This window comes from Dermacentor variabilis, chromosome 5 (assembly GCF_050947875.1).
Source record: "Dermacentor variabilis isolate Ectoservices chromosome 5, ASM5094787v1, whole genome shotgun sequence".
NCBI lineage: Eukaryota > Metazoa > Arthropoda > Arachnida > Ixodida > Ixodidae > Dermacentor > Dermacentor variabilis.
The window spans coordinates 90,934,968-90,950,566 of NC_134572.1; positions in this window are offsets into that span (position 1 = coordinate 90,934,968).

Genomic DNA, 15,599 nt, shown 5'->3' on the forward strand with positions numbered 1-15,599 from the left:
TGATTACTGAAGACGGTTGTGCCTCTAACGTTGAAACAACACGGCGACACAACGTATTGCCACCGTCGGCACGAATTATGTATCAGGCGTGTACTGCAGCAAGGCTCTCCTATCGCACTTCACCAATTTGATTGGGCTGTTGTGGCAACGCTGCGGGTCACCGCTACACGCTTACAACGGTGGTTACGCAAATTTGACCTCAGGTTGGAATAAAACAGCATTGGAATAGTATTACGTTATAGGGCCCTTGTTTCGACAATCTGTAAGTGAAGCCTTGTTCGCCGCTCTAGTAACACGATGAATTAAATACATGAAGGAAGTGCGCCGAACGAAGAGGTTCTTTACTCTGATCATTGGAACTCCTGGACTTTACTCTTGTTTAGACGTTTACCGCATAGACGTCTGAATTTTATAGCTTCCAAATATATAGGATTTATTCACTGCCAAATTCACATAAGACAGACATTTTCAAGTCTTAGAATATTGAGCATATTTTCACCCGCATATTCCTTGGCCGACAGAAGCTCATCTGCAACGCGCGTGTGTCTTTCCGGTCGTAACATTCAACAATACCGAAACCACCGCTGACTCCTACTTTCGATTTTTCTGTTTCGTTGCTTTTTATATAAATTCATAGCGCTGCAGAAAAGCGTCATCACCGGCCGAATGTATGCACCTCGCAACAACAGCTGACATCTCCCCCGCCATTCTTGCTTGAACAATATGTTACTGTTACCCGCAGGTATAATACACGGGGAGTGCAGTGCCTGAAGATGGTGAGTTCCTGAGAGATGAACTCGCGTGCTTTCCGTCCTCCTCTCTTTCAGATCCCTGCCCTTGACACAAAGCATTGTCATTGGTGTTTCAATTTTGGAAGCCGCTTTCCCCCGTCGTTCACCGCACTCGATGTGTTCGCGGCCCGTTCCTTTTCTCTTCTGGACTCCTATTCTTTTTTGTTTTGTGTTCTTCCGGTGCGTTGGTGATCCCTTTGCCAGTGCGTCGTCCATTACCCAAGGGTGCGACGTCAAAAGGCGGGATCGGACGCCTTCGCCCTAAGAATGGGGGGGGGGGGGGGTGGCACATCTCGTAGTGAAAAGGATGCCCCGTTATACGGGAGACGCCGGAACGGGGACTGTCATGCTACGTGGTGCTCACGGCTCAGCCTGATCAAGGCGAATCCATAGTTTCCAATTCATTTGCCGCAGTGAGGGAGAGAGTAGTGAAAAAGTCTCGCAAAATCTTGGGAAGTATTTGCGCGATTTACGTACATTACCATTGGCCTCATTACCGCCCTTTTGAGAGAAAGCGGAAACCAGAAGAGGGGACGGCGGTATCGTTCGATGGTATTTGGTGTTGAATACTTGTTGAATTAAATCCGCTTTGAACTCTTTTACTGTGGCCGAAGACAGCTAATTGCTACGAGCGGCAGGAGGGCAATGAAAGCGTGTTTGAATATGAACATTCCTGACTTTTATCTGCATTGTTTCCAGAACGACTGAAAGGGCTTTCTACAACGAAAACAACGCAACACACCAAGGAATGGTGCGTTAGTTTTGCCTGTCCCTTCCTTGGTGTGTTCCGTCGTTTTCGTTGCATGAAGCATGTGGCAAATAGCCTCGCAACAAGTTTCATTAGGATTGAAAGGGCCCTTCTAAAGATGTATACGTTATTATTGCAGCAATAAAGCCAACTGAGGTTCGCGATAACCGCGGTTAGCTCCAGTAGCTGTAGGTGGAAGTGGTGGTAGAGGCGGGCCAGCAGGCGCAGTGAACCGGGCATACATAGGTGACAATTGTTCCTCCTGATCCTACTGTGTGTTGAGATCAGGGGTGCGTTACCAGTTGTCGAAGACCCCCGTGTCTCGCATGAAGGCAATCAGCACACGTTTCACTGTCTTCCTGATTGCCGCAGGCCCTCCGGGGAAAACGACGTCTTAGAATGTCCTCTGCAAAAGACCATTCTCCCGTACTCCACCTAACCTCATTTCAGATTGCTTGTATAGCAAGACAGCGCCCCGCTAACCAGTGGTAATGCTGACAATGAGTCTTGCGTAGCCTGTTTAATGTTTTGGTTTTATATGAAGCTTTCTTTTTCCTCTTTACTCCACTATGTGGGTGCTGGGTGCTGGCTACTTACTGGATGTTGCTTTCTTGCGGGTCATACAATTTGAGCCACTAAGTATATGCCCTAATAGACACTTTGGGGCACTAGATACGTGCAACACAGCATGCGCTACTGGGAAGGAATGCGAATAGAACATTTGGCCTACTTTGTATGGGAACATTCGTGGCCATCCCTCCAGAATAGTTATGTGCCACTAGGTAGCACAAAATGCAGTGAAGAAGAAACTAGGACTAGTCAAGAATCAGATGTATGCGTTAAGAGACAAAGCCGGCAATACCGTAACTAGTATGGATCAGATAGTTCAAGTGGCTGTGGAGTTCTATAGAGATTTACGCAGTACCAGTAGCATCCACGACGATAATGTCAGAGAGAATAGTCTAGAGGAATTTGAAATCGCACAAGTAACGCCGTAAGAAGTAAAGAACGCCTTGGGAGATATGCAAAAGGGGGAAGGCTGCTGGGGAGGATCAGGTAACGGCATATTTGTAGAAGGATGGTGGGAACATTGTTCTAGAAACACTGGCCACCCTGTATACACAATGCCTCATGACCTCGAGCGTACCGGAATCTTGGAAGAACGCTAACACAATCCTAATCCGTAAGAAAAGGGGACGACAAAGACTTGAAAAATTATAGACCGATCATCTTATGGTCGGTTGCCTACAAAGCACTTACTAAGGTAATCGCAAATAGAATCAGGAACACCTTGGAATTCTGTCAACCAAAGGACCAGGCAGAATTCCGTAAGGGCTACTCAACAATAGACCCTATTCACACTATCAATCAGGTGATAGAGAAATGGGCGGAATATAACCAAGCCTTATATATAGCTCTCATTGATTACGAAAAAGCGTTTCATTAAGTTGAAACCTCAGCAGTCATGGAGGCATTACGGAATCAGGGTGTAGATGAGCCATATGTTAAAATACTGAAAGATATCTATAGCGGCTCCACAGCCACCGTAGTCCTCCATAAAGAAAGCTGCAAAATCACAATAAAGAAAGGCGTCAGACAGGGAGATACGATCTCTCCAATGCTATTCACAGCCTGTTTACACGAGGTATTCAGAGACCTGGATTGGGTAGAATTGGGGATAAGAGTTAATGGAGAATACCTTAGTAACTTGCGATTCGCAGATGATATTGCCTTCCTTAGTAACTCAGGAGAACAATTGCAATGCATGCCCACTGACCTGGAGAGGCAAAGCAGAAGGGTGGGTCTGAAAATTATTCTGCAGAAAACTAAAGTAATGTTTAACAGTCTCGGAATAGAACAGCTGTTTACGAAAGGTGGCGAGGCACTGGAAGTGGTAAGGGAATACATCTACTTAGGGCAGGTAGAGACCACGGATCCGGATCATGAGACTGAAATAACCAGAAGAATAAGAATGGGCTGGGGTGCGTTTGGCAGGCATTCTCAAATCATGAACAGCAGGTTGCCATTATCCCTCAAGGGAAAAATGTATAACAGCTGTGTCTTACCAGTACTCACGTACGGGACAGAAAGCTGGAGGCTTAAAAAAAGGGTTCTACTTAAATTTAGGACGACGCAACCAGCTATGGAAAGAAGAATGATGGGTGTAACGTCAAGGGATAAGAAAAGAGCAGATGGGGTGAGGGAACAAACGCGGGTTAATGAAATCTTAGTTGAAATCAAGAAAACAAAATGGGGCATGAGCTGGACATGCAATGAGGAAGGAAGATAACCGATGGTAATTAAGGGTTACGGACTGGATTCCAAGAGAAGGGATGCATAGCAGGGGGCGGCAGAAAGATAACAATAAGAAGTTTGCAGGGACAACACGTCAACAGTTAGTACATGACCGGGGTAGTTGGAGAAGTATGGGAGAGGCCTTCGCCCTGCAGTGGGCGTAACCAGGCTGATGATAAAGATGATGAGTTAAGTGGCACTGGGTAGGTACCCGAATGAACAATCATAACAAGAGGAAACATGTGAAGAAGTCAGCCGCAAAAAAGTGAAGAAGTCAGCTACAGAGAAGTGATGAAGTCTGCATCAAAAGCAGCTAATTGTGGATAAAGAAGTGAAGTGAACCGAATGAGAACAGAGCATGCATTGAGCGAAGGGCGCTGATGTGTTGATGTTGATTCCTTTAAGCTTCACAGAAGTGAAGGAGTCGGTAATAAGAGCAGTCGAGTTTGGAGAGAGAAGGGCAGGAAATTTGACGAGAGCACGCATTGAAAGGAGCATTGAGGCACATATGTAGAAGTGCCAGCAAACATCAAAATACTTTCACTCATAACCGGTTCCCAAATATACCTCCGCAGATGTTTTTTTCTGTTATTACTCTTTTTGACGTAGGGTCACTGGGCACATGTCACTGGGCACAACACCAAACATGTCTAAAAAAATGTACTCAAAGAGTGAAAAAAAATTGCACTGGCTTCGGGCTTGTCAGAACAGAAAGTGTGGACATATTTAAGGCGTGAGATACGGTTTCTCATGGCCAGAATTCGTTCCATATGACTGCTGCTTTAAACGTCAAAGTACGAAGTAATTTAGGTTATGACTATTGCATGGGTTTAGCACGCCGTTAAGAACAAGCGCGCTGATGCTGCGCCATAAGTACGCTACATAAACATACCATGTGGTGGCCATTTAAATTAATGAAGAAAGCAACCACGTTGAAGAAACATTACACTGCTTCTCGTGTAATCTAGAAAGCATAGCTAAACTCAACGAACTTCTAGGCCTGCTCACGTTTGGTGCCTATTAGCGGATTTTTTTTTTCATTTTTGGGGAACGTTGCTGCAAAATACATAAAACGTTCCTCCTTTATAGGTGGAGCAAACTTTAAGTTGATATCAGGAATGAGTCAGAAATGAGTGTTAATAAACTGTTGGTTGCAGTAACGCTGTACTATGAACACAATGTTTGACGCTGCAAGCATAGGCTTTAGCGTTGAATGTGCAGTGCAAATACTCGGTGAAGTTGGCACACGTGTTGTGACAACATCACGAAGAAAAAAATAGCTAGGCTAACTTGCAGTCGAGCGTGACTGAGAAAATTTCTTAGATCTTTTTGCGCATGGTATACCCAGACGTTTTCGCTTGAGAGACTTATGTCTTTGAGAAGCTTCTCCTTCCTTCCTCAAGGGCCTGGAATGAATGAACACTACCACTAAATTAACTCACTGCAGCTTCGGTTTGTTCCAGACGCGCCCATTCCTCTTCGTGCTTCTTTCGAGCAGCCACTTCAGAGTTTTTCATAGCAACATACTCATGAGTTTTCATTTTTGTGTGCAACCTTCACAAAACTATCTTAGGAACGTCCTAACACTGGTTTCTATCTGTTCCAATAACGAACAGAATAACTCACGACTGATTCTTAAGCAGCCACTTTCGCTTAGGTGGCATATATTGGCTGAGAACTCAATGCAAGGAGCAAAGATAAAAATAAAAGCATAAATAAAAATGACGCAAGCAGAAAAAAATGAACGCAACGTCTTCTTTTTTTCAAAAGTCGCTAAAGCAGCACAGAAATTGAAGTACTTGCCAAGGAAAGAGCGGAAGCGTGCGTGAAGAATAACGACGTGTTTTAAGCGAAGAAGGAATTTCACATCCATTCGGCGTATTCTAGACAAACGCAAAGCTTGTGAAAAAAATAAAGCGACGCCACAATTTATTCACCGTTTTTGCAAGTATTTATCCAGTGTTGCGGCCACTTCTCTGGCCAGTACAGATGAGAAACGCGCTAATCAAGTATGCATGAAGAACCATCCGCCCAGTGTACGTTCTTTGCCTGCCTGACCGCGTTTCTCTCTTACTAATTTTACTGCTTCTGCCGTTTCCCTTTCTCTACTCTTGAAGTAGACTGACGTGCGATGTACGCACACTTCTTTCGTGATAAACAGTCATCCGGGCGTGATCTATTTACGAAGACATTTTGGCGAAACTAGCCGGGGCAAAAATTTCTCTGCGCGTGCGTTGTTAAAATCCACACTGGTTAGTTTCGTTAGTGTTATTTTTTTTGTTAGTTTGAGCGGCCACTCTGAGAAGATATCAAAATGCTAGCTCATCTATGTGACGCGTCGTGTGGGTATGTAACGCTGTGCGCGAAAAAAGATACCCATCTAGAACATTGAGATCCTGAGTTTGTATGTGTGTGTGCGTCAATACAGGGAAAGTGCGTTGACTATAGCTACAGTGCCATCACATTCTTCCGGTTGATCCACCACATTTTCTGTTGCATGGCCCTTTTAACCGAAACTCCCAAAATTTGTGAATCATGGGTACATGGCGAGATAGTCTCAGTGCGACAATGGCCATTCGTCTCTATTTGCAGTCTTTCTGGGCGACTACACCTCAGGCCACGGTACCAAGGACTTATGAAAAACTGCAGCGCCGACACACAGGCTGACAGAAGAAGACGCCACAAATGAGCACTTGTCTGCTGTTTCTTTGTCTGTCCGCCTGGTGTTCTTGTGCTACCGTTCAGGTGGATAGGGCTTAATGGGCTATAGATTAAAAATTATAAGCTGTGTGTATCCGGCTACTTCATTTAGCTGCTATACAAAAAAAATAATTTTTGGTGGGTAAAGATTCAATGGCGCAAAAAAGGCAAGTACACAAATACACATGAATCTACACTGCAAGCCCCAACTTCCAGCTGAGCTTACTCTGAAAACTGGTCACATGTATGTTCAAGGCCCCTCCCCCCACCAATGGCGTGAGGTTCCCCTAGTGGATAATCATTTATACATCGCTTGCTGCACGTAATACAAGGGCCACTGCATATCAATTTTGAGCTGGTTCTTTTACGAGGACAGGCTTGTTTTGCAAAAACTGAGTCGATGGAGTGCTAACAGACTTGTCTCCTTGTTTTCAATAAATAATGTCTGGATGATTTCCTTCGTTAATTTGTCCCAGTCTGATTTTAAGAATGTAGTGCAGGATCTGAGTCACAGCCACATCTTTCGCAATAGTCATCTAAGTGACCGCATACATGGTTGCGTACGTTCAAGGAGTGCTCTCAGTGAGCCATGTGCGCAGCCATTGCGGTGGTCACTTAGATAACCATTGAAAAATACGCGGCATTACTTCAGATCTAGGCCGGACGGCATCCTTAAAACGAGAGAGTGGCAAGTTAATATAGTTAATATTTGCACTTTTTATCGAAAACGACGGGGGGACGGGGGGCAGCGCGTTATTACTTCATCGATTCATTTATCGCAAAGCGAACTCGACTACCTAAAAGGACATGTTTAAATATGGATATTTAGTGGCACTAGCATGTGTAGCAAGCTACATGTTAATGATAACTGGCAAGAGGAACTTCACGCTATCGGGTGGATTTTAACATGTGTGTGTTTACTTTTCGAAATAAATTTAGTTAGAAGTTGGCGTTTGTGGTGTACACTTCATGTGTTTTCGTCTGCTTCTTGTTTTTGCTCCATTGCATTAAGATTAATTATGTTAGCTAGCCCATGCATCAATACTAGTTTAACGTGCAGTACACATGTGTACTTGTATAGGAGCCTTTCAGTGCATTGGAAGCTGTTCTTTAGAGTCTACTAACTAGCCATGACCCAAGAATCATCCCGAATGACAATGAATGATTGTTCATAGCCGAAAGTTAAGCGTGTGTGTTGCCTGTACCGGATAGCACAGCAACACGCGGCCTATGCCTTCATCCACCTCTCCACACGAACGCGGCTCAGAGCTTGCTCATTAAATTCTAAAGATACAGCCCTGCGATTTGTCATGATGTCGACATAACAAGCCCCAACTGTCACAAATATCAAGCACCGATTCGCAATTCCGAGAAGCGGTGTCTGCGACTATAGCTTTCTTTCGAATTTTCACATGGCATGCCGTTATTAAACGCCACACACAGTCGCTCACATTACTGCGGATGTATGGTGGTCAATGAAGTTGTTCGCATATTCAACACAACCGTTCACGTTCGAGCGAAGCTTCGTCTTAAGTGTGCGCACAGCTCAAAAACATGAAAGTTACAACCATTACAGCACACAATGACATGTTTAAAAGCAGGGCTAAAGGAATTGCCCCACATTGTCAAGGTTCTCCTGATTGCTCAAATGAGTCAGAACTCACATTCAAGTTCCGCATATTGAGGAACGCACAGTGTTGCGAAATTTCTAGTCCTGCTCATTTCCTAGCGAGATTGCAGTAAGGCTACTACCGTACATCCTCAGCGCTTTACAATGTGTAGCATGTCAAGACGTTTTTTCAGAGGAATTGTCTGGTTACCTAGTTTCTCTCTCTCTTATTGCTACGTAATATTCTATGTAATATTACTCTTCAAGAACATCAGCTGAAGTGGGACAGTGGAGATCAAAACAATATGAAAATTAGGAGGCATAGATGCATAAAGAAAATCAGACCTTGCAACCCACTCTATTCTTTCTGGTTAGAGTGCTCCTCCTCACATGTAGGGTAGCAAGCAGGAAAAAATCTATTTAGCCTTCCTGCCTTTCGTTCCGTCCTTCTCTCTCTCTCTTCTGGCTAGAGAAGCATCCGCCCCGACACGGCACTGCGCACTGCAACTCTAACAGCGCCCACATTGTGATAGCTGCTGCTTCTCTTCTAACGTTCGGCAAAAAAATGTGCCGTCTTTACAATGAGAACGCAACCAGAATTTACCACCTACAGGGATATACACCCATACACAAGTCTTAATTGACATGTAGTGATCGCAAAGTCTATAAGATCATTGACGTAATAGTTCTGTGGAAACCCGCAAGGTAGAGAGAAGTAATTATTAAAGAGAACATCACACTAATAGAAGCAAAACTATTACGTCAAACTTTTGTCTTTGCTTCGAGTTGTTGACAGATTCCACTTCGCCCTGCCTGGTTAGCCGGCTGCTTAGCTCGGATGGTAGAGCGGCTGCCACGGAAAGGCGGTGGTCACGGGTTCCAGTCCCGGAACAGGGACAATTTTGCTTCAATTGCAAAGCTTTTCTTTCAAGGAACCCGTATTGGTTTCAATCGTCGCAATTGATACTATTGGGTGGATGTCTGATTTTCCCTTTATTAATGTATAAGATCTTCAGTCTCTAAGATTTTCGTTTTGCGGCATTTCAATCGCCCGTGATATCGATCACCGCTCTCCGAATTTTTGCTCCCTTTCTGTGTGCAGTCCAATGAAAATAGCAGGAACACGCTTACGGAAACATCCCACGTAAGCAGCCGACCAAACCTTTTCTCTCCATAATGAAGCAGATGCCACTCTGCACTTGAACCGTAACGTAACCAGATGCGGCGGCGCACACAAGAATAATCAAACCGCAGGCAGAGACGTTTCCTTGAGGTGGTGTAAAACGCGTAAAAAAAGATAGGCCAATATCCTCAAGTATAGGCTTGCACATCAGCAAAAACAGCGGCCGAGGGCACTCGACTTGCCATGAAGGATGTCAGTCTCCGGAGCATGTCAGTCCCAGGAGCAAAACAATGACCGCCACCAACGGGGCGTCAAAGACTGGGGTGTAGGAGAAAAAAGAAAGGAAGAAAGAAACCAAGGGAAACACAGCGACTTCAAGTCTAGCACAACGACATCGGCGTTGCAGCCAACGCCTTTGTTTTACCGTGCGGAAAGAGACACAAACACAAATGCAAAATCTAACTTGCGTCATTACAAAAAAAAAGAACTACATTCTATCAACTTTCGGCGGATATTCCGCACATAAAAATATATGAAGCGCATCTGTTAGTCACTTTTTTTTGTTTTTATTTTTATATTTCACCGTGATTGCCTGCATTCCGAAGAGCATTTTCGGGCCGCATGCAATGAGTATTTGCTTTTGCAGAATGATCCCGATAGCCCGATGGGAAGCTAGCTATGTCCGAGGTATATCAGAATTGAGCACGCAGTCTGGCAGTGATGATGCCTGTACGATTATAATAGGAAAGCTGCCACATTAAAAGACACTTGTGAGCCTGATGTTATCTGCCCGTCGACGCATGGTGTCGGAAGTTCACGCCCATCACCCCACCCGCTCCTATGGCACTATGAAAGCGTTGCCATCACCGTATCGACTGCTACTGTAGGAAGCTCCTGCAGAAAACTGGGCAAGGTTTCTTCAACGAATGGAGAGTTACTTCCAAGCCGCAACAACAACATTGGGGTGGACAAAGGTGTAGAATACTACAATACTGCTTCACGTGGCAGGTCAGGAAGCAACCGAAATTTCAACGCCATGATTACAATGTATATGGGCAGTATTTTGAGAACTACTGTTGTCCAAGGCGGAACGAAACATACGAACGCTACATCTTCGGAATATACCAGCAGCTCGAGGACAAATTATTCGAGCAATTATTGAGGAATGTTCAGCTGAAGTCGCAGCATTGAAATTTGGAGTGCTCAAAGATTCAGTGATTGAAGACCAAGTCCGGCGCGGCACGAAAGACAGCAAACTGAGGGCGACGCTTCTGTGAGAGTGGAACCTTATGCTGGAAAAGCAATCGAATACGGCAAAACGAAAGAAATTGCCGCTAATCAAAACGAAGCTTGGAAAGAAAAGGCGAAACCCACCTCACCGCTGTGAGAAAAGACAATGGAGACCGTACCCACGCAAGGAATGCCTGTACTGTGGGCGAACGCAACAACGAAGGATATGCTTGGCATGGGGAAAGACGTGCAGAATCTGCCACAAGAAGAATAGCTTCTCAACATGCTGCAAGGTACAACAAATTTTCAGCAAGTTGGCTCTTACCGAAAGGCCCCAGACAAAACTGAGGAATCTGATGACGAGTTGCAAATTCTAGCGGTCTGCGGAAACGAAATGAGGAGAAGCTCGTAATGGGCAGACGCTACAAAGCTAGCTGGCAATGACGAAAGGCTAACGGTTGACAGGGGTGCGCATAACTTTGTGCCCCACAATCTTGTTCTCAAGAGTGGTAAAAAGCGATAGCTCGAACCTCGCCAACGCCATTGACAGGCTGCAGTGGTGGCCTAATCAAGAATTTTAGAGTCGTCACTCTACCGCTCAGAATCAGTGAAATCGAGGAGCTCACAGACTTTCTTTTGGTTAAAAAATGGCAAGCAAACTATTTTGGAATTGGAGACTTCTGAACGCTTCAGTCTAGTGTCAGTGCGTGCAAGTCCTAAGAGATCTGAAGTCTTGGGACCTAAGCAAATTTTCGCAGATGTTCATCGGGCAGGGCTGCGTCATGGAAGCAACCGCGAAAAAATGAATCTGCTGAAAATCTACTCCATACTCGAGACAAGAGGGCTTTTTTTTTGTCCTCGTAGGTGCCAGAAGTGCGACATGAGACTGACAACGTGACAACTCGTGGAGTATCAGTCTCAAATAATTTCGTCAACCCAACGATGGCAGCAAGGCAAGCAAAAGAAACCGAGAAAGATAACTATGCAAGGCCAGTAATGGAGGCCACGGAAAGTGGCCGCAGTGTCAAAGCTTCATTAGCACCCTTCGAAGCGGAGCTAACATGCATAAGTGGCCTACTCCTGCGAGTATAAAAAGTCATAATCCCATGAACACTCAGAAACACAATGCTGCAATGATTACATGAAGATAACTCTGGTACAGCAAAATGCAAAGGAATGACAAGGCAACCATTACAATGGCCTGGTATGGGTGTACAAATTGCAGAAATTATATATAAATGTCCAACTTGCCAACGCTTTGCATACCGGCAACCAAATGAACCAGCGTTACCAACGAGCCATCCTCCTATTCTACTGTAGGCTCGGGTAGGAGTTGACCTCTTGAGGCAAGCCAGGAAAACATCTCGCCGTATACGACGCGTACTCAAACTTCCCCGAACTGCAGCGCCTTTTAAAAAACGAGGCGCCATGTAATACCGCTCGAAGTATGCACAGAGGGCGGACAACAGTTTACTTCTGAAGAACTCCCTTCCTTTGCCATAAAGAGTGACTTCACACACATCGCTTACAGCCTCGAGTTCCCACGTTCAAGTGGGCTGGCAGAGAATCGAACGCAATTGAGGAATCCTCTTCTCAACACATTCTTTGTCAAACAAGATTTAGGAATGAGTCTTCTGAATAGCAGGACGGCACCACTGAAGGATGGAAAAGCACCATGTGAATTGCTCGTGGTAAGAAGGCTCATGGGATGACTGCCCGATTTTACTGAATACCGGGCACCCGACGTCAAAAATCACACCATGGTGAAGCATCTCCTTCCACCATTGATTGTAGGTGACCGAATTAAAATTTTAGAAAAGAGCGGCTCAACTACGAAAGCATGGGTCAAAAAATCTCTCGCAACGTGGTCCTATCAAGTGCCCTAACGTAAGATGAAGGCCACCTTCGTCGAAATCGTCAACACTTGCTTAAGACCAAAGAGGATTTCCCCGAAGGTAAGGTGGAGTGTCATCGCACCAACAGCGTCTCAGAAGCGTCGTTAGCGTGTCGTAAATGCCGCCAGGGTTTTGGCAACAGATATATAAGCGCGCGTGCTCTGGAATAAAGAGCGTTCCTGCTTTGGCTTCAGTGTGCATCTGCCTTGATATAACGCATTAGCAGTGCGAAGATGCCGCATCACCACAACCGGAGAACATTCAACGTGCTCCGAACATGGCTGCTCATCAAGACGAGCGGCGACAGGGCCATGGCAACTCTGAAGCATGTCGTGCACCACCGCAACCAATGCCAACCGCTCCATAGTCCTTATATTCCACACTGAGAAGCCGACCAGCCATGCGGAACTTTCCTGGAATTCCCAGATGCACCACGACGCCCCGGCTCACCGGCCCTGCCAGTCGCCCACAATCCCGCCATTATTGGCCGAAGTACAAGGGCAAGAAAGAAGCCTTCTCGTCTCGAATGGGGAAAAGACATTCAGCAGGTCCCCTAATACACGCTTATTTTCTTCCTGTGTTTTTCTTGCGCAGGAACTGAGGTGTTTCGGAATTGTGTAGCCAGTCTGGCACCGATGAGGCCTATTCTATGTATAGAAGGCAAGCGGCCGCAATAAGGCACTTCTCGTTCTGAGCCTCAGGTTATCTGCACGTAGATGCAGAAGTGGCTTATGCCAGCGCGACACGAAGCTTTGACGGCCCAGGATTTAATACATATACGTATAAGTGCTTAGAAACGTGAAACACGATCCCGATTTCGAAATACGCTCGTTTCGAATAATATTACATCCTACGTACCGCGTCCGCATCACGGACTGCGTCGAAAATCTTGTTCTTGTCTCAATCTCCCAAAAGAAAATCTCAAACAACGGTACAAAACTTTCCGTTGCCTTTCAAGAAATGAACGTGTGCTGTAATCTGAAAGAAGGAGTGAAACAGTTGGGCGCACCTCCTTCGCAGTTACCGTTAGAAGGAATGGTTCCTGATGTTTCTGCAGAAGATACGTGACCAGTGAAAGGTTTTTGCGATGCCAAGGGCAGAGGGAACCAGTTCTTAGGCATGCTCTTACCATCTGTTGGGTGTAGAGTGCTCCGCGATTAAAATGCGATGCTCGGACAACAATGCGGCTGGTACATTCTTGCGCCACTGGTGGGCTCTGGTGACAGTGAGATGATGGATTTTTCTGTCACATGAAAGTGAGAATCTTTTTGATACATCGTAACTACATTCTGCCCCCTCAGAGATCACCCAGCGATCACCGGTATGCAAAAAGTGCCTGCGACCATGCTGTCTGAGCATCGCGTTTCAATCGCTGAACACTGTACATTCCGTGCAATTCAAACAAAATGCATCGCTTGTACCGTTAACTGAAGTCAATAAGTGGTACTAGGAGTGCGTAAGCGAGTGAGTGAAACAACTTTATTTTGTCCTCAATAGACGCGAGTAACCTCAACGTCACCTGGCTAGACCCACTCGGGGACCATCAGGTGAAACCTGACGGCCCTCTCGCGGGCCCTCTGGACTGCTAGAATTTGAGAGGTCTGGTCTTAAGCCCTAATGAGCTTCATCATTTCCTCTTGGGTGAAAGGGGGACCGGCAGAGGCGTAGCCCCAGAGGAAATGCTAGAAGTCCGCTTAACCACCACACAGGGGGCAGTCCGGGCTTGGGAACCGTTCGGGGTACGTTGTGTGCATTGCCGTGGGGCTCGGGTAAGTGCTTGTTTTAGAAGTCTGAGAGTGACTGCCTGACCTCCGCACAGCGAGGAGTGCAGCAAAGGCAGGAGTTTTCGTGATAGATAATTATGCTTACAGATCTCGTTATACGAGCAGAGAGGCTCCCGTCGCCCAGGAGAGGACGCGTTACCCGGCGCGCGGTCAGTCAAACCTCGTGCAGCCGAGTGTGCCTCCTTGTAGCGTTTAGCGAGGTACTCTCGATGATTCTAATGTGCGCAGGGAATCAGGCCAGTGAGTGATGTTTGAGGTCTTTAGCATTTTGGATGATACGTAGGGTCTGGGGAGCCACCATTCTCAATTGAAAGGCCCTGAGTCTGAATAAATCGTGTCATGTACACTGTCCGTCAATGCAAGAGCAATTGCCACCTGCTCTGCAACGCTGGAACTAGAAATGCGCATGGTAGCGCGGCTGAGGATTTTGGAATCACAGTCGATGACCACTGAGGAGAAGGCTTCTTCTTGAGCGTACGAAGCAGCGTCTACGAAGCATGTTCGATCTTTGTCCAAGCGGGCACTAACGACCAGAGCTTTACCCCTGGCTCGTCTTCATCTGACAGGAGTATTTCTTAGGCCCATTGCTCTACTGCGCTAACCGGCAATTCCTTTTAACGCTTTATTTGATTGCTTGACTTCTGGTGGTTTCTCAAAACAGTTTGTGATAATAAATCAATTTGGGAATTTTACGTGCACTATCATGACCTGATTATATGGTACGCGCTAACTGAGGCCTCTGGTATAATTTTGACCACCAGGTATTATTTATCTTGCACCCAATGAACGGTATACGAGCGGTTTTGAATTTCGCCCCAGTCAACGTATGGCCGCAGTCGCCGGTAATGGAACATATGATCTAGTGTTTAGGAGCGAAATGCCATACACACTGAGCCCCATGACGGATAATATTCTGGAACAGCCACAATCATGAATAGACCTAACTATAACCCCGTACAAGCTTTGCGGTTCGTGAACTCGGCCAGTTAACCAGAATTTGCTATTCAGGGCCCCATAACGTAAGGCTATTCCAATGTGTCTTTATTAAAATCTCCTTAGGTCAAATTTACGTAACCAGCGACGCAAGCACCGGGCGGTAACCTGCAGATTTGTTTGATAACCCAATCAAACGGCCTTCTCGTTTGTAGGATGTCACTTTCGGTTTCAAAACGAACACCATTGCCTACATTGAGCAGTTTTACAGCGAAGCTGTTATGGCGGACCCACTGCCGTCGTTGTCGGACTTCCATGAAAAGAGGCCACGTGACCTAGTGGAAGATGAAAAGAAGAGCTCAACAGCGGAAAAGGAGTTGAGGTGAACCCTTTCCTTCTTTGAGAATGCTATCTTATACGCGAATCTTATACGGTTGTCATACGGTGCTTTTCCGGCGTTCGAGCCATATCGGCATCGAATTTATTGACAA